Below are 20116 nucleotides of genomic sequence, written 5' to 3'. Positions count from 1 at the left end.
CGGGATACTTATAAGATACTACCATGATTTTTTCAGATTTTTTGGTCCAAAAATAAATTAGGCCAAAAACCGGCCTTACCGACCCTCCCCCTTTTTAACTCTCTATCAAAAGCAATAATATATCATGCCAAATTTGATTATTGAATTTACATTTAGATGAGGAAAGCTTTTTTATTACACTTATCGATTGAATTTTTAATGCATATCTACATGACAAAGTCTTCAATTTGAGCCATTTTTGAAGACAATCAAACTAAAAGCAAATGTTCCAGCACAGTAGTCTATGCTACAACATTTCCTGATTTACGAATTGTATTCTAGCAATAAATTACTGCGTGAAAGAGACGTTAGGAAAATGTAAAAGGTTTATTACTTTTTTGTTTCTAAAATTTTCTGATTTTTAAAATTTCTTAATCACTGATAACAAAAAGAAACATCACTGTAACATGACAAATTTGATTTTCGAATAAACATCTAGATGGCAATATATTTCAGCCAATTTCGAAAAAAATCGAACTAAAAGCAACTATTCCAGAATAGTAGTCTATGCCACAACATATCCTGATTTACAAATTGTATTTTAACAATAAATTACTCTCTGAAAGGGACGTTAGGAAAATGTAAAAGGTTAATTATTTTTGTTTTCTAACATTTTATGATTTTTTAAATTTCTTACTCATTGAAAACAAAAAAGCATCACTATAATATGGCAAATTTGATTTTGTAATGAACATCTGATCTCTTCGAGGAAAATTTGATAATTTTTAGGGTATTATAAACCCGTTATAAAAAAGTGCGCTCACTATTAATATATTATAGAGAGTGACAAAAAAGTTACGAAACACATTAATAATTTTCTAGGTAAAATATTTGGTAAAAAAGCTCAAGGTCATTCTTAACGTAACTTTTAAAGAGGAATCCAGTGGTGAAGGTATTTAGGCTTGGCCCAGGTATGGGTCGAGTCCAATCTGTATTGCTTCGGCACAGGTGTTTACGAAAAAGGTCGAGGTCATTCGTGGAGTAACTTTTAACGAGGAATACAGTGGTAACCTTGAATTTGACCTTAAGCTTGAACCTAAATGTCATTTGAAGGTGATTTTTTTTGTCTAGCTTTATTTTACATTCCTTGTCAAAAGTTACTCCAAGAATGACCTCGAGATTTTTTGTAAAAACCTAAGCCGAAGCAGAACAGATTGGACCAGACCCATATCTTGGTCAAGCATAAAAAACCATCAGCTGAAGTTCGAGGTCATCTTTGACCCATGACCTTAGTACATGTTTAAACGTAAAATTTTCTGCTCTTTCAATTGTAATTGTCAAAAATCGGGGTTCCCATTTTTATTTAATTTGACCTTGAAATAACCCTAAAGGTCCAGCTCAAGGTCATCATTGACCCAGGATCCTTGATTCATTAGCTAAGTATATGATTGGACGTAAAATTTCCCGCTGTTTCGATTGCCGTTGTAAAAAAAGGGTTCCAATTTACAAAAACAAAATTGACCTTGAAATAACTTTGAAAGTCATGCTCAAGATCAAATTCAAGGTAACCACTAGATTCCTCGTTAAAAGTTACTCCAGGAATTACCTTAACCTTTTTACAAAAATATTTAAAAATACCTACTCTTGCATTAATATCTCGATTTAAATTCATTTGAACATAAATCACAATATCATGAATATTAAAACAGATGCAGGAATACTTATATCCAATAATTTATGCATCATCTGTCACAATTGTTTCTATGTGTATCTCTGCTTTCGCGTATCCTTTATTCACATTATATATTGTTATGTCAAAAGAATAAAAAATTTCACAGAGAAATCTTATTCAAAGCTATATGAAAGGTTTTTCTACACTTCATACATGTAGCGTTTGAAACACGAGTTCATTATAAGAGACATTGAGTTGTCATAAATATGAAAACAGTTTCGTTTACAATTGCCTTTTAAGTCGAAAACTTATTATGACTTTACAATTTTGCTGAAAACTGATTTTTTTAAAAAATTTTTTATATTAGAAAACTGATATTCTGATTTTCAAACTAATATATCATATGATCAGAGATGGAATTCTTTTTTAAATCTCATAAATTGCCTACTACGAGTTTATTGAATGACTATTATTTTCCAATGGTAACCCATTTTCGAGAAAATCTAATATTTTTATTTTCCTGGTAGATTGAAATGTTTGTTTATTATATTCGAATGTAAAATAATGTAAATATAACATTGTTAATACTTCCTTTTATTACAAAATACGTTTCATCCCTGAATTTTCAACCGTTTAAAATGAATGTTAAATTTATCTTCGTTCTTCAGCAATTGCATTTTTAAAATTTTAATATACAAATGTTGAAAATGGAAGAAAATTGAATTTTCAACAGTTGAATTTACACATGGAAAGAAATGGATATTAAGACTTAATATCTGAATTTTAACTAAAGGTCACTGCTCTAGATATTATGGTGTAATATTTTGAGATTAAAATTTAATATCTTGATATTAGAGCTTAATATCTGGATATTTGTATAATCTGAGTTTTAATACCTGAATATTGAATTTAAATATAAATATATTACACCTCAATATATAGATTGTTGTCCTACAGTTAAAAATCCGGATATTGAATCTTAATGTCCATGTTTTCCGTGCAAATTTTTAATTATAATATGTGTAAAAAGCATAACATACATTTTTAGTTGTAAAATTCAAAGGTAACAGAATACAAATTATTCGACTTGAGTTCGACTTGGTTATGTCTTGAGTTCGTCTCCAAGACATCGATGTCTGGTTGCGTCTCAAAACTGAGTCGAGACATAAGCCTTTGTCTTAGTTTTATGGCCACGACAGGTTAAACGGCGTTTACAGTGCATTATCTTTGAAAATTTAAAAGTGTTCTTTTATTTGACCACCCCGCTTCTCATTCGATTTTCGACTGTGGAACTGTCCCGGTTGGTAACACAAGTCAAGCCTTGTCTTGGCTAAGCCGACGTTCACTTGTCTCAGGTATACCTACATTAATACGAACCTTGTTCGGCTCATAAATGAGATTAAAATTGATGAATCAAAAATTTGCAATTATTAAATTAGTTATTTTTAATTTAAAAATTCAGAATCTCTGGGTCTCAACGAGTACAACCCTTAAAAATGTTCTTCAAACAAATAAAAATGGTAACTTTCTAGAAGGATCTCCTAAACTCTAAGACATAAATTGAAGTCTGGCTCCGTCTCAAAACTCAGACATGCTCAAGTCGACTTTTTCGACTTCAGCATGTCTTGATTGGGAGCAATTCAAGTCAAACTCAAGTCGAAGCATTTTTACTCGGGCAACTTAAGATTGTTACAAAATTATGAATCTGCTTTTCAATTTCATGATTTAAAAAAATTAATTTTTAAACTAAAAACACTTCAGAATCCAGAACTGTTCAACCTCGTTATTTTAATATTTTAAACAACAATAATTATATTCAAATCTAATTATTTTTGTTTGATGGTGACAGTTTCAGTTGAAAATCTATACTTCTACAAAAAATTTCAGTTTTCCTATCATCATGAATATTGTTAAAATTCTAATGATTTTTGTATTTTCCGATGTAATGGGTCAATGTATTCTAAAATTGTTCAATAATTATAAATCTAATCTTGTTCGAAATCTAATGGTTTTTTATTAAAAATATGTATTAATTCTAAAATTTATTTTGAAAATAATATTTCCTTATGAATAGAAATTGAAAATTAAAAAAAAGTGTGGGAGTAGTGTTATACGGCAGAAGTAAAAGGTTGCGTACGCTTGGCGTATAGACTATAGAATGCGCAAATATATTGAGGACGCACACATGTCATCGTGCCAGTAGTGGGGCTACCGAAAAGGAATCTTCAGTGTAGTTGCAAAGCCCCGCAAGGGTGGCACGATTAAAGAGAGGTAGAGAAAGTATTAGTGTAATAGACAAAAAGAGACTTCCGTCCAAAAACAGTTTCTCTTCAAAAACATATTTAAATAGCTTAGGAATATTACTTTGCAATCGTTCTTTTCAAAAAATAGAATAGAATGGCACATTCAACCAATTATAAACACGGGTTTCTCAACAACAATAGTTTCAAGATAGTTTCGAGATAATAATCGAAAAATGGCGCCATGCCTTTTAATAATTGGATAGTAAAGTCTTTTCATTATTTTTAAGACCTACTTTGCGAATTTAAAACTTTTCGTATAAAAAATTAATTCACAAGAAAAGATTTACTGGCTTTTTGCGAGAAGTGGAGGATAAAGTTTGGAGCGTTGGTTTCACGATTTTCGTAGCAGTCTTTCTGAAGGTTTTTAGAGTAAATCCGGACATTCCGCACACGCATGAAGCATTTTTACAGGATAATGTTCAGCCATTAATTAGATTGCTAGAGCTCGACTCCAGTTCCCACTTAGCAGGCTCAGAATTTCTCAGAGTAGGATATGAAAAGATTTTAAATAGCTAAACATAAATGGTATAAAAAATAAATGATAAAAACTCATTTTCTTCTAGGCAGTTCTTTTTTCTTCTATTCGTTTTCTTTCTTTCTTATACATTTATTCCGTGCTTTTTTACTTTTTTTCAAGCTTTCTCTATATATGTCTTTGGTCTCTTCACTCTGAGTAGGTAAGCAGAAAGAGCGGAATACAGGGAATAATTAATTTATGCCAAACCACTGTATTCAAGTTAAAGATTTACTTACGTTTGGTAGCAAGAGATTTATTATTTCTTTCGTTAAAAAATCTACTTTATGTAAAACGAACAAGAAGAAAAATGATTATTCTTCTAAGGGGTTAGGAAAATTATATACATTTCTAGTTTATAATTGCTATAAAGTATTCATACAGAATTAACCAACCTAAGAGCAGGCCCAACCGCGGATATGTTCATTTTCGCTCACTAAATACTCGGTTTTTTCGGGTTGTAAATCTCAAATATCCTCTTACTAGAAGCACAAATAAAACTAATTTAACATAAAGTTTTCCTACCTGTGATTGTATGTGTTGTGATTTCTTATTATTTTTAAACAACATATTTTTTTAGATTTACGGTGTCGAGTTAAAATCAATCAAATCAGATTACTCTTACTGATATCTTAACCCTCAAGTGCTAGAATGGATTCCAGTGACCCGTACGTTTTTGTCAGCATTGTTTTTTTCCATAAAGTTTGGTCATGTTTTGTAAAATATTTATTATACGCAATTAATTTTCATGTCTGTTTTAAAATATTATTTTTTGCGAGTCTTTAGGCTACAGTTCAAAAAAATGGAGCGAAGCCTATTTAAACCGGAGATATTATCAGCGCAGAATTGGTGAACATGACAGTTATTATTCCATGTAAACACAGCTTTGGTAAATTATTCTTAATATTTTAATTGGTAAATAATGCCTAGATGTAATATTTAATGCCCTTGGTTTTAGCGATTAATTAATGATTAATTATTTAACAGAAATTGCAAAAAACTATTTGTAACCTTTTTTATGACAGTTTAATTATAACTACACTGTTAGAAATGTTTGGAAAATTCCGACACCTTTAAGATACCAAAGTAACTGAAAGTTACGAAATTAGGTTGCTGAAAATGAAATTCCATAACTTTATAGTAAATTTACTAAATTTTTATTTAACTTCTAAAGTGGTTCCTGAAAATTACGTATATTTTCCTAAAATTCCTAAATGGTAACAGAAATAGAAGTTATCGTGACGAAAAGAAATGCGCAGTTTAATGCGGACTTCTCGCTTCTCGAGCGCGTGTGGCTAGCAGACAAAGCATGGAGGTTCAGTATTGGTGGTAATTGGCGTTTTCGAAATATTTTATTATGATTTGTCACGTCCTTTCTGATTGAAAATTAAATATTTCTGTTGAAAATTCAACTAGTTTCATAGAAAATTGATTAATTTTGTTAAGTCTCATATATGCTAAAAAATAAAAAAAATCATTTTTGGTTGAAAATGCAACGATTTTTCGAAAATTTGTCTTTTTATTTTAAAAATTCATCTATTTCACTAGAAATTGCATCTTTCTTCGATAAAAATGCAACGGTTTGGTTTAGAATTCAAGAATTTTGTATTAAAGTATTTTTCTTCTTTGTAAAATAATTCAACTGTTTTGTTGGATATTCATATTTTTGGGTAGAAAATGGAACTATTATCATTAACAATTTTTTTTGTAATTTAAAACTCATATTTTTATGCCGGAAAGTGAAATTGAAATCTTTTTTTGGATTAAAATTCAACTATTTTTAAAATTATTTGTCTTTAATTTAAGAATTAATTTATTTTACTAGACATAACACCTTTCTTGATAAAAATGGAACTGTTTTTATTGTTTCGTTGAAACATTATATTTTTGTGTTAAAAATTCAAGTATAATTTTCGTGGAAGATTTACTTCTTGCTGAAAACTTATATTTTTATGTAAAAATGTCAAAATAAAGTCTTTTTCGGATGTAAATTCAATTTTTTTTGTATTTTTGGATATAAAACTTCATACGTTTTAGTCGAAATTTTATCTTTCTTGGATAAAAATGCTACTGTTTGCTTGAAAGCTAATATTTTCTCTGTTTGAGGATACAGCTTTTTTGTTGAAAATTTTGCTTGCACCACTTTTTTAAGAACTCATTTTTTTTAGGCAGAATTCGTATTTCAGTTGAAAATTTAATTCTTTGTTTGAGGGTTTAGCTATTTTGCTACAAATTCATTTTTTTGTTAAAAATTCATGTTTTCTGGTTGAAAATTCAATTCTTTACGAAATAATTACATACGAATATTACCTATAAAAAATTATATGACATTTTGTATACATTTTTTGAGTAAATTTCTCTAAACATGTAATGTATAGAGACATTATTGTTTGGCTCATTAATTTTAATATAAATTTGTATTATATATTTGTCTTAAAAATAAAAATTGAGGTAAGACTATATACGAAGTTTATATGTAAATAAATATGTTATATAATATACTTAATATACTAAATGTAAAAAAAAATTCTTATCATAAAAGATGGGCTTTGATTATGTATTTAATATAATGAGTGTACACATAACAAAGAAACATAAGAAGTGGTTATTTTTAACTTCAGTTATATTTTCTTCGTATTTATATTTTTAGGACAAATATAGACTTCATGTTTTGTATTAAAATAATGAACCAACAGAAATTTTTTAAACTCTAGGAATTTTCAGTTACAGAGCCTGAAAATTTCTAAACTGCAACATAATTTTGTGATACATATGACAGGAGTTTTATGCAGTTACCGTTGCTGAATTTTCTGTTACAGTTTCGGAAAATTTAGAAACAGTTTCTGCATAAAGCTTTAGTGACGCGTCTCTGAAAATCCCTACAGAAATTTTCAACAGTGTACATGTATTTATCACATAGTTAATGTAAACCCAATTTAGTATACAGATAAATAATTTTTGTAAGGGTTTTTTGTAATAACTCTTCAATAATTAATCGATAATACCAAACGAATTAAAAACTATAAAACGCTTCTGAATTTTCATTCTTAGCCTTCGAAAATTCATATTTTGTTTTTGATCTTTTTAAATCTTTTCAAATAAATTTTTTTTTTGAAAAAGACGAATTGAAAAAAAACAGTTAATTTACACCCCAATAGTTTAATTTTCAATCAAATGAATGACTTTTCTCCTAAGGAGATTAATCTTATACCAAATATACTAGTTGATATTTCAACTAAAATATATTTTTATTTTAAATTAAAAAGAATTCAATTCATAAAAAAGACAAATTTTCAACTAAATAATTGAATCCTAAAACAAAGCAGATTAATTTTCAATCAAACAATTGCGTTTTGAACCAAGGAAGTAAAATTGATAACAAAAGAAGAATTTAAAATCTTCTTTTAAACTGACTCGAATTATTCGTTTTAAAAATCTATCAAAATACAAAAATTAACTCGATATCCTTCAGACATTTTCAAGATGTTTTGAAATCTATTGAATTAAAAAAAAATTATTTTACAAAATAAAAAACCAATTCTAAATTAGCAAGGTATCTTCAGAAATGTTTTTTTAAACCTTTCAAAATTCGCAAAAAGCTTCAAATTTTTTTCTAAAATGTTTGAAAATTTTCAAGTTTTGTATTATTTTTTAATCTTTTTAAAACTTCTAAATATATTCAGCTTACTCGAAGTTTTTCTCAAATTTCTCAATCACGCAAATTAAAAAAAATTTGCTTAGAAATGCATTGCATTCTTTTTAGAAGTTTTAGGAAATCATTTGAAATGTTTTGAAATCTTTTTCAATTTTCTCTTAAAATTTATTTTCCAAAATAAAATAAAAACATTTGAAATTTTCCCAGGAATTTGAGCTTCTCTGAAGATTTAAAAAATTTAGAATTAATAAGTAAAAGTGAAATCGTCTCAAGATTAAAGTTATTTTTGAAACTTATAAAGTTCTAAATATCTTTTTAAGTAATTCAGTTTTTCTAAACAATTTTAATCCTTGTAAAATTAAACGATATTTGTTTCGAAATCTTCCAGATTACTTTTCTGCATATTCTGGCATATTTAAAACTTAAGATTAATCCTTTACAATAAAACCTAAACCATTGTAAATTTTCCGAGGAATCGTATTCTTGCTACCGGTAATTTTCTGGTTACCAGCTAGCTATTCTACATATTTTCCCCATAATTTCAATATTTTCATCTCTTTAAAAGTGGAAAATTGTAAAAAATATTGTTTGGTAGCAGAAATGTAAAAGAAACTTTTTTAGTCCTATTCGGAGAAAACCATTTTTATTTTAAACTTTTGATCTTATTTTGCATATTTAAAAAAAGAGTTGTTGTTTTTGAGAAAGAGAGTCAAACTCTTTTTAGGTCCAGAAGAACACATGAACTAGGTTTTATGCCTTCTTAACTATATGAGCCTATATTAGATTCATCGAAATCATCGGAGAGTTCTTGAAAGAAAAAAAGAAGAACACCGATTTGTTTCAGTTGCGATGAAAATACCATGGGAAGTATACTATTTATGCTCTGCGTCCGTATTTTCGCTTCTCGGAACACTTATTCTACCCTGCCTCTCCCCCATCCTCTATTTCTCAGCCCTTGCCTCTATCGTATCACCGTTAAAGTGAAATATTCCAGGAGAAAAGCTTCGCAGACGACCGAAGGTGGGAAACGGAAAAGCAACGTTGAGACCAAGTGAGTGAGAGAGTTGAAGCGTGATGAGTGTCGCTATACCCAGCGATCAGTTAGCATGTTAATCACGCTCGAAATAGCCTTAGAGTAAACGGTTAGAACCAGGAAAGCGGAAGGCTCGAGAACGTAGTTGCGACGAAACGGAGGGGTTTACCAGGTGGTGAGGATGGCGGTGCAGTGTAAAAAACGAGACGAAATGAGGCAGAGTATCTGTCTGCTTTCTAGGAAAGTTCGGATCAGTTATCATTATTATTGTTCTGATTTTTACAAAAAAAAACTCAGACTTAAGATGATAGTTCAAACATTGTTGGTAAGAGTCAAGTAAGGGGCTGTACTCAAATTACGTAACGGATTACAAGCCCTCTCTCAGACCCCCCATGCCCCTGTAACAAACCGTAACCAAATAATTATACGTTCCCCCCCCCCCCCTTTATCTTACTGTGCGTAATTTTTAGTTTTCAGAAATTTTTTGCCCTTATTGCTCGAATAATTAGGCAGGATGTCCGAGAACTTCATTTTCGAAATTTCCTGATTTTTCCTTGAGTAATTTTTCATTTTTCTTGATCATTAATATTCAAATACCAGCATTTTAATCTTGTAATGCTTTTATTATATAATCTTTTATAAACTAAATAAAACAGTATTTATCCTAAAAAGATCAATTTTTGACAAAAAAGTCTCATAGTTTTTATTTAAATAAAAAAAGATGAAATCTATACAAAAAAATAACTTTAAAACCAAAATATTCGAATTTTCAATAAATAAAGATTTTCATTAAAGAAGAAAATTAAATTTTATCTCAATTGTTGAACCTTTATGCCAAAAAACGATTTTTTTCTGAAAAATTGAATTTTCAAACAAAAAGATATCACTTTTCGGAAAATATAAATTATCCAAGAAACTAATGCATTTTACCTAAAAAAAAATAAAATTTGAAACCAAGAGAAATATTTTTTGACGAAAAAAGGAAAATTTGCAACTAAAAAAGATCAATCTTTAAAAAATATAAGAGACACTTTAAGCTAAAAACTGAATTTTAAACAAAACAAAAAAAAAAGACTTTTCAAATAAAGAGTTAAAATTTCAACCAAAGACATAAATTTTCAAATAAAAATATAAAATTTTTACAAAAAAATGATTTCTTGACAAAGTGATTCAAATAAATATTTCAAAGAAAATAGTTGAATACTCAAGCAAAGAAGAAGAACTTTTAACAAAAAAGGTGAATTTTCTTTAAAAAAAAAAGAAATTTCTACTAAGGCAGACAAATTTTCAGATAAAAAAGAGGAATTTTCAATAAGATAGTTGGATTTTCGGTTAAAAAAGATTTCAGTTGACCTTTCACGACCAAATATAAATTTCTCATCAAGAAATAAGTTTCTACGAAAAAATAGATTTTTTATCTAAAAGGACGACTTTTTAACCAAAAAGAATGACTTTTTCACATAATTATTGAATTCTGTAACAGACAGTTGCATTTTTATCCAAAAAAATATTAAATTTGGCTTCGAGCAGATGAATTTTTAACTAAAAACAAATGTAAAACAATAGTTTAATTTTCATCCAAGAAAAGATTCATGTTCATTTTTTGAGATGAAAATTTGCATTTTTTAACCAAAAATAAGTATCAGGAAAAAAATTTAAGTTTCAATCCAAAAAGACGAATTTTCCAACCAAAAAGGATTAATTTTTAACAAAATAGTTGCCTTCTATACTAAATAGTCAAATTTTTATCCAAGAAAGATGAAATTAGTAGTAAAACATGAGACTATTCGGATGAGAGGTATGTCTGGTATGATATAATCGGTAGCCTGGTTCTGTCCCCCCACCATCCAGTGGTAGCGACCTAAAACTTAAAGTTGGATCCGAACAATTAGATCCTTGTTAAAAGTACATAGAAAAATTGCCAAAGGAACCGTGTCAAGGATCGAACCCCGAAACTCTAACAGGAAGTCATATTGAGCGGTTAGGCAGACACGCATAACCTGCCCGCATTTTCATGTGTAAAAGTGCTAGTACATCTTGGTTTCTTCCTGATTATGGTTTTTTGCAAGTCTACCGATTATCATGGGTTTTTCAAAAGTCCTGAAAGTAAATGAAAAATCGAGCTTTTTTGAAATATCTCCATTTAAATTAATTAAGGCGTGCAGAGGTAATGTAAGAAATACGGAGAACTTAATCATTATATCTTCCTTGCAAACGTTGTTTCTTATATCACTTGGGCCGATGTCTATTTTCTACTATCAGGACTTCTATAATACAAAGTCAGGGTCAGGGAACATAAAATCTATTTAATAGTTAAGTAAATCAAGCAAAAAAACAAACTAAATGACAAAATTTGGAATTTTGCATAGAAAAACTTCAATTATTAGAATTTAAAACTCGAAATGGGAGGTATGTACTTATTCAATTGAATTCTTTTGAAGACTTTATTCTTATTGATATCAGTACAAATGAGTATAAAAAATAAATTATAATTTGACGCTTATTGACTTAAAAACATTTGAAACAAAATCACTAGTATGATTTTTCGGAGATGCATTTCTTGGTATTATCGACAATGAATTGTATCTGGTTTTTGCAAGTAGAAACCTGGGTTTTAGCGCACTGATCAGCAGTCTGTAAGCAAATAAAAGAATAGCGTTTATATTTATGATCAAAATAAGGAAACTATAAGGTGAATGTGCCAGTCTTCGTCAATGCATAGGTTCTCGGCAGATGGACAATATTTTACATATAGTAAGCTGTTGTCTTTTTCGTTTTCAGCAGAAATGTTATTTCGTAAACGCTACTGCCGAACACTCACACATCGAAGTGCCGATGACTGAAACAGCCAGATTTCTGACTTGCCGATAACCCATGCATTCTCGTATTTATAACTTCGAACTTCTTATAGTATTCATTCTAATAGGATATGTTACAAGTAATAAGTAGTTTACCTTTCTAAAGGTACGCTTTATTCGATTCAACCCATTTCTTAAGTTTTAAATATGTTTAATATAGTTTTTAAGCATTTTAAATCTAAAATTCGCCTAAAGCTTCCGATAACTGGCACACTTACTTACCTTACGTGCTTAAAATATACAAAACAAAAAAATATATTGTTTAGAATATTAGTATAGTTTTTAAATTTAATAGTACTGTTAAATATGGAATGTATGAAACTTGATTAGCAAAACATACATTTTCATGTTTAAAATGTATACGGAAGTTATATTTTTTATTTACCTTCACGTTCTGTGCACATTTAGCCAATGTGGGGAAACAGACCTTTTCAACAGTATTCTTGACTGGAATCGCAAAATTGACTTGACAAAATGTAGTCTTTTTCCTTTGTTCTACGGTTCCAGCATCAATGAGTTTCTACGCGACAAAAAATATAAGTTTAAAGCCTGTACTTCAATTCTGAAAGAATTTCCACGTATTAAGAATTATTTTTTTCCACTAACCTGAATTTCTGTCGCTTTTGCGGCCTTGAACCCGTTTATTTGTTCCTGATGTACGTCTGCCAGGACAAGCTGTTAATTTATTTAAAAAAATTTATTGTAAAATACACAAGCTTCAATTACTTAAATAGAATTAATATTTTTGCTGTTTACAAACATCGACTTGAGAGGTCCATTGATATTTCGAATAATTCTTCCGAAAATCAGGGGTTTTTTCGACACAAAAAGAAACGCTTTGCAGGGTTTTTAATTTAAAAAAAAATTAAAACCTGGTTTGGATCACCCTAATAAGTAGTTGATAAAAACTGAATGCATTTAAAAGGATTCGGCTATCGGTCACAGTTCGTCTTTTGTAATGAAGTAAATTATTTTAATCGCATATTTTCTATAAACTTAGGGGGTGGGGTGACTTACATGACAGGCAAAGAGTGCCACTAAGCAGCAGATAATCACACACTTCATGGTTGGCTAATTCGTACGATTTCTACTTCTAAGCAAAGATGAACTTGAAGTACATTTTTTTATGTGAAAAGTTGTCTTTTTATACTAAATACTTATCAGCGGGAACATGCCGAAATTACCTGATACCCTTGTTGTGACTTCATCCGCCCACGCACACACCCATTCCTTCTGACGCTGTATTCCTTGATTTTTATGATCAATGAGACGTTAGATTAATCGCGTAGAATAAAAAAAAACAGAACGTCAGTTTCATGACGTCAAATACGATGACGTATGGATGTATTCCACCTGCTACTTACGAACACGAGATTTAGAGGAACATAATCATTTATTATATAAAAAAATATTTGCGATTGGCTGACTTATCACAAGTCAAATATAAATTGAAAAAAATAAGATAAGAACACAGTCAGAAACATTCCTTTCGCAAAGTTATTACATCACAAATGTAACAGAAATTTTTATGAAATATCAGACGCTTTAGGAAATTTTGATAGGCACTTTCTGAAATTAATCACCATTTTACCTAATTTTAACGAAATTTTCGCAAATTGACTTTATTTAACAAGAAAAGTTACTTTTCATATTAAATATAACGACCTGAAACTTTTGGTATTCCAAACCCACAATTTTGTTCATTCAATTTTCAAAATTTTCATGATTTTTATCTGGAATTTATCAGAAAATGTCGTAATTTTAAAGGTCAATTACAAAATTTGTCACGGAACCAACATCTTTTGGAAAATTAAGCCAGAAATTGCTAACAATGATTGAAGGAAATTTATGCTTATAAAAATGATTTGTAAAGATAAGGTAATAAATAAAGATGTTCAATTAATCAATATAATAATGATTATGACATAATTATATAACCTCTGCAAGGTTCCAACAGTATAATTATTCTTTCAAATTAAAAATAAGAAGAATCAAATCTATGTATCAGAAAAATTTAAATATCATATAATTCGTCTTCTCATAAATACTTTTCCGGTAATGTAAAAAACCATCAGACATTTTTTATTTTGATTGTTATAGGCGATTTATTTCTTTGCTATAACCGGAAATTTTGGTGTCAATTATCCTAATGTACAATTTTCCCTATAAAATAGTTATTCATCCCTATTTATGATTAAAAAATGAAATGAAAGCTTTGTTTATAATTATATTTGTTCAAAACTTTAGTTCATGCAATGATATTTTTATTTTATATTATTTTATTTTCTAATGTAGTCATCGATAAATATATATTGTTTTTAATTCGTAGGTGTACATTTTTTCGAAACACTCTACAAATGCAGTATTGACATTTTGAAGATTTTAAAAATAAATATCGCCTCTCCAGGTTTGTTTTACAATTCTATTTTTTAAGTTTTGTGCAAAATTTAAAAACAAAATGCCTGTAGACGAAACTCTATGCTACGAAATGAGTGTGTATTCGTGTTGGTGGATATTTACCACTTATACGTAAATCGTCGTCATAGATGAGAAAAATATATAACAGGTGTTTGAGAAGAAAATATGATTTTGTAGCCTTTCCATTTCTATAATAATGAAACTGTTATACTTTTTAGTGGAAACAGCTGTACTGCAACATTAATGAAAATTATTGAAGATATCAGTTTTTGCGGGCAGAAAACCAGGTTCCGGAGAAATTTTATCTAATTCTTCTTACAAGAAATCTTCGTTGGTATACGCTATTCTTTAAAAAAAAGATAGGTATAATACAATTAAAACCCGAAATGTAGGGAAATTTTTTTAGTGCTAGAAAGTAAATACATTAAAATCTCACAAACTTTCTTATTGGAATTTTATTATCAGTGTGTAATATTTCTAAATTTTTTCCTCAATATAAGAGTGTTACGTCTGTAAATAAAATTATTCTTAGGAGATACGTCATAGGATAAAAGCTCCAATTAACATTATACGTTTTTATAGTTCACCTTATAGAAATTCATTAACATTTTTCTATTTATTCCTGACATTCCGTGATCAACAAATTCTTTTTCCCGATTTTCATGTTTTTCCTAATCTGCGGCCACCCCCTCTAAAAATTCTGATTAGTGCATCAATTTTGTTTTTCAACTCGAATTAAGCCTATTTTAGGTGTGTCCTTCCAATTTGTTTCAAGTTTAGTCAAAAATTTCCTCGAAAATTTAAAAAATAAACAATACGAATGGAAATACTGCTTATGCAGCTGCTGATTAAGTGATGAATCAAACTTTATGAAACAAGAATTGTGGATACAAAATATCCAATCATAAAATTAAATGAAATTTGTATAAAATATCAAAACACCCATTTCCTGAATATTGATTTACTTGCTTCGAAAAGTGTTTCTTAGTTTCTGCACAGTTATTTCTGAATTTTCTTGAAATAGTTGAATGCCATAAAATGGGTGTGATTAGTACCGAAAAAATCGCAGGATATTTGTACAAAAATTTCGAAACAAGTAGCCTAGAACTTGCATAAAATAATTATATTCATGAATTCAAAAAATTAATTCTATGTGTAATCACCGATAAAGGACAAATTATTGTAGAACATTTTTTTCGGAAAAGTTTAGGATACTTTCTATTATTATACAAATCACCGTTATATGCCGCAAAAGTATATATAACGAGTCCTCGAATAATTATTTTGTCTTTTTTTTCCTAAAATTATAATTCACTATTGGTCAGTCGATAAATGTATTCAAAAATGAAGGGGACAATTTAACTGATTTTTAATTCAATAATTTGACTTGCATTTTTTTGCATAAAAAATAGTGACAACTAATTCAGTTTTGGGGAGTCATCGTGATTAAGACGGTATCTTGCTTGTCTCATGTTCCAACCCTGCAGCCTTGGCAGCCACGATGGTGCGGGTTCGATTCCCAAAAGAGAAAAACAGGCTGGATGTGTTTTCAGAAAACTTCGCTTCTGTCCCTTATTGGCATACTACTCCACAGATACCCTACAGTTTATAATTAACCCTACAGTACAGTCGCTAATGATCCTGGCAGTTAATGTGACTATAAACATTCAACTAATAAAAGTAAAAATAAAATTCTTATTCTACCCAATGTTAAGGCTCACTTAGGGCTCCATGATTATGATATTTGGATTGAACGAAAAATTGTTTGAACAATTATTGTTTAAACAAATTTACCACAAAAAAAATTATTGTCGTTTCTCTTGCATAATTTCAGGCTCATTTAAGACTCCTGAATTATCATCAACTGAAAGTCTTGCGATATTTCCTTTGCCCTTTTTTTGTTATATAGGGTGTTGTGCCACCTTATTGTTATAAAAAATACGTGAAGAAAACCATAAAACACATTTTTACCCCTCGCACAATTTAGGGTTCATTGAGGACTAATTTGGGCCCGTAGTCCTAAGTTTTGGGCTTTAGTATTTTTTGTAAAAAATAGTGTTTGCAATACCTTAAAAAATAAGTTGGCTCAAGATTGCTGTAAAACGCAATAAAAATGATTTTACAGAAAACTCACCTTATAAAATAATTTAGGGCGTATTTTTTATGACGTTAAGGTGGAACAACACCATATATAACAAAAAAAAGAGCTGAGGATATATCGCACGACCTTCGGTCGATGATATTTTAGGAGCCTTAAATGAGCCTGAAACTATGCAAAAGAAACGAAAATCAAAAATAATTTTTGTGGAAAATTTGTTTAAACAATAACTGTTTAAACAATTTTTTGTTAAATGAAAATATTATATTCATGAAGCCATATGTGAGCCTTAATATAGGGTAGAAGAAGAAATTTATTTAATTCATTGTTGCTAGAATTGTTCAAACAAAAATTGTTTGAACAATTTTTGTTCATTTTTCATTGCTATATTCCCAGAGCCCTAAATGAGCCCTAAATTATGGATGAAAGAAATTTTGAAAAATTAATTCTTTACTATGTGTGGTTCTGCTAGCTTAACGTTAAGCTAGCATGACCGCCGGTTTTTTCGTTAAATAAGAAGCATTAAATTTAGCAATAGGGCATTAAATTAGCCCTAAATGAGCCCTAAATTCTATATAGGTTTTCAGTCCATTGTTGCATTGTGGTCCTGCCGGCATAACGGACCTAAGAATCACTTTGTGAAGGACGCGTACTTTTGGTTTTATTCGTGAAAAATAACATTGAAAGTAAAAAAATAAATAAAAAATTTGTGAAAAAATGACGAAGTTATGAAAAAAAAGACATTTGACAAAACCTGCTGACAAATATCTGTCGAAAATCGAGCACGCAGCGCGAGTGTCACGCTGGGAATGAGTACCTAAAACCCTACAGAGCTTTGAGAAACTTAATCTTTGACTGTATTTCATTAAATAGACAATTCAGAATATGAAGACGCATATAAATATCTGAGCGCGAAGCGCAAAGTATCCCATATTCGAGCGCGAAGCGCGAGATTTAACAGACTTTTTTCAATGGGAATGCAAAGAAAATGGAGTGTCAAATATTTCTTGTAGGATGCCATGTTATTGACTAATGATTTTTCAGGTAAAGGCCACAGGGTCGGCATCTATTATATTGTGCTTTCCCGCTTAAGGGCCGCCTCTTAAATCTAACTTAGAGCGGAAAACAATTTCAGTTAGACCAAGAGTTACAAGACATTAAAGTAAAGGCACCCAATTAATTTGTGGACCTAATTTAATGATAAAGTTCTTAAAACAATTTTCACTTTAAAACATTCTTTAACATTCAGATTTTTTAAATATCTTGTTTTCAATCAATCCTATGCAGAAAGTTTTAAAACGTAAGCTTTTTCCCGAATTCGCGGATAATTTCAGACAAATATTTATCATAAGTCTGGCTAGTCATCCAGAAATTTTAGGACGACCAGTCCATCCGCTTTTCCAAGCCCGCTAATTTGTTGGGACGAGCTAGACGCATCCATAATTGATTTAGTTTTCATTAAAAAGTGATGGGTAGCTTAAGACTAACTTTTTATTAATCATGCGTGATTGCTAAGAAGTTGGCCATTTTAGACTCTAATAATTTCAAGAATATTTAAACTTGCAAACTAAAACATATATTTTTGTACCAAAACTTCACGTATGAAGGTCATATATCGTGAACTATTAGCAAAAAATATGAGTTATGAGACCGCACGTAGTCATTTTATTATTCACGAAAATTCCAGAATGACAGTTTTCTTATTCAAACGTAAGAAACTCTTGATAAAACTCCAATGACATTTTTTGTCAATTATAAAAATACCAGAAATTTCCAAAATTAACCAATTTTTCTCTAATTTTTAGTATTCAAAAAGTTATTTATTTTTCTTTATATCGATGCCGGAAAAATAATGTATGAGGTGCGCGCGTAAACTTTTTTTAGGTCGAATGATATTTGAAAAAACAGCCGTCGCCTTAAAACTCCAGGTTTATGCTATTTTCATAGATGCGGAAAATGTGCCACTTTACGGAAAGAAAAGAGGTGTTATAAAGTGACTTTTTCATGCCTATTTTTAAAAAAAAGTTTTTGAAGTGAAACTTCTTTCGGGATGAGAGTAAATTGAAAACAAACCAACCGAACGCAAGGCCGCGCGTACGACCGAGCAGGGTCTGGATCGAGAAACTCGCCCAGCCCTCGAGATCGGTTCAAATTATTACCCAAATGTCGCGGTGGTCGTAAATTTTAAAAGTCACAAACTTCATCTTTTTTAAATATAGGCTGGCATGGAATGACGAGACGAAACTTTTTCCTATTTTCTGTTTTTATTTCGGAAAAATATTATTACAGATGAGAGAAACGAGAGGAAAAGAATGAAAAACAACTTTTATTTAATAATATTTAAATACAAATTGAAACCCAAAAATTTAATTTTTTCAATTTTTTATTCTTATTTTTATCAGTACAATAGAGTATAAAAAATAAATTATGATTTAACACTTATATACTTAAAAACTACATAAAACAAAATCACTAGTATGATTTTTCGACGATGCATTTCTTGGTATTATCCACAATGAATTGTATCTGATTTATACAAGTAGCAACTTGGGTTTTAGCGCACGGTTCAGCTGTCTGTAAACAAATAAAATATAATGTTTCTATTTATGAGAAATAGGAAATTATTGGCGCCGGTGTAATAACGACATAACCTAAAAATGGTATCTAACCGCATGTAAGTGACAACTACACTTAACAGGTGATATTTTATAATATCAGATTTCGTTATTTTTTCAACTTTTCAAGTACACTGCACGATGAGAAACCATAAAAAGCTTGAATATGAGCTAAAGTATTGTAAGGACGTCAGCCATCTTGGCTTGACTTCATACATGATCCCGAATCAGTTCATTTTTATCTCGAAGTCGATCATTCTCTTCGACTGATCAAAATGCTCTTGAATTCGGTATCATTTTTCTTGCATATCAAAATGATATTGATTTCGGTATCATTTCGAGCACTTTTTTTTACTGTGTAGTTTTTATTCTAAATTTAAAAGTACTCTCAGTTACGGGATTTATTAAACATTAAACATACATTTTCATTTGTAAAATTTATAAGCAAGTTATATTTTTATTTACCTTCACGTTCTGTGCACATTTAGCCAATGCGGGGAAACAGACCTTTTCAACAGTATTCTTGGCTGGAATCTCAAAATTGACCTGGCAAAATGTTGTCTTCTTCTTTTGTTGTGGTGTTCCAGCATTAATTAGTTTCTAAGCGACGAAAAAATATATACTTAAAGCCTGTGCTTTAATTCTTAAATTATTTTAAAATATTAAAAATTATAATCACCAACTCACCTGAATTTCTGCCGCTTTTGAAGCCTTGAACTCGTTTATTTGGTCATGGTATACGTCTGCGAGGACAAGCTGTGAATTTATTAAAACTTTTTATTTTAAAATACACAAAAATCAATTACATAAATAAAATTAATATTTTTCATGTTTACAAAAACGGACTTAGAGGTCTCCTTAATATACTTTTTAATTCTTCCAAAAATAGGGGATAATTTTGCCAAAAAAAAGAAACACTCTATATGGATTGTCATTCGAGAAAAAAATAAAACCTTTTTTTTAATACTCTA

Source organism: Belonocnema kinseyi, chromosome 4 (genome assembly GCF_010883055.1).
Source record: "Belonocnema kinseyi isolate 2016_QV_RU_SX_M_011 chromosome 4, B_treatae_v1, whole genome shotgun sequence".
NCBI classification, from domain to species: domain Eukaryota; kingdom Metazoa; phylum Arthropoda; class Insecta; order Hymenoptera; family Cynipidae; genus Belonocnema; species Belonocnema kinseyi.
This window is presented reverse-complemented; position numbering follows the sequence as displayed.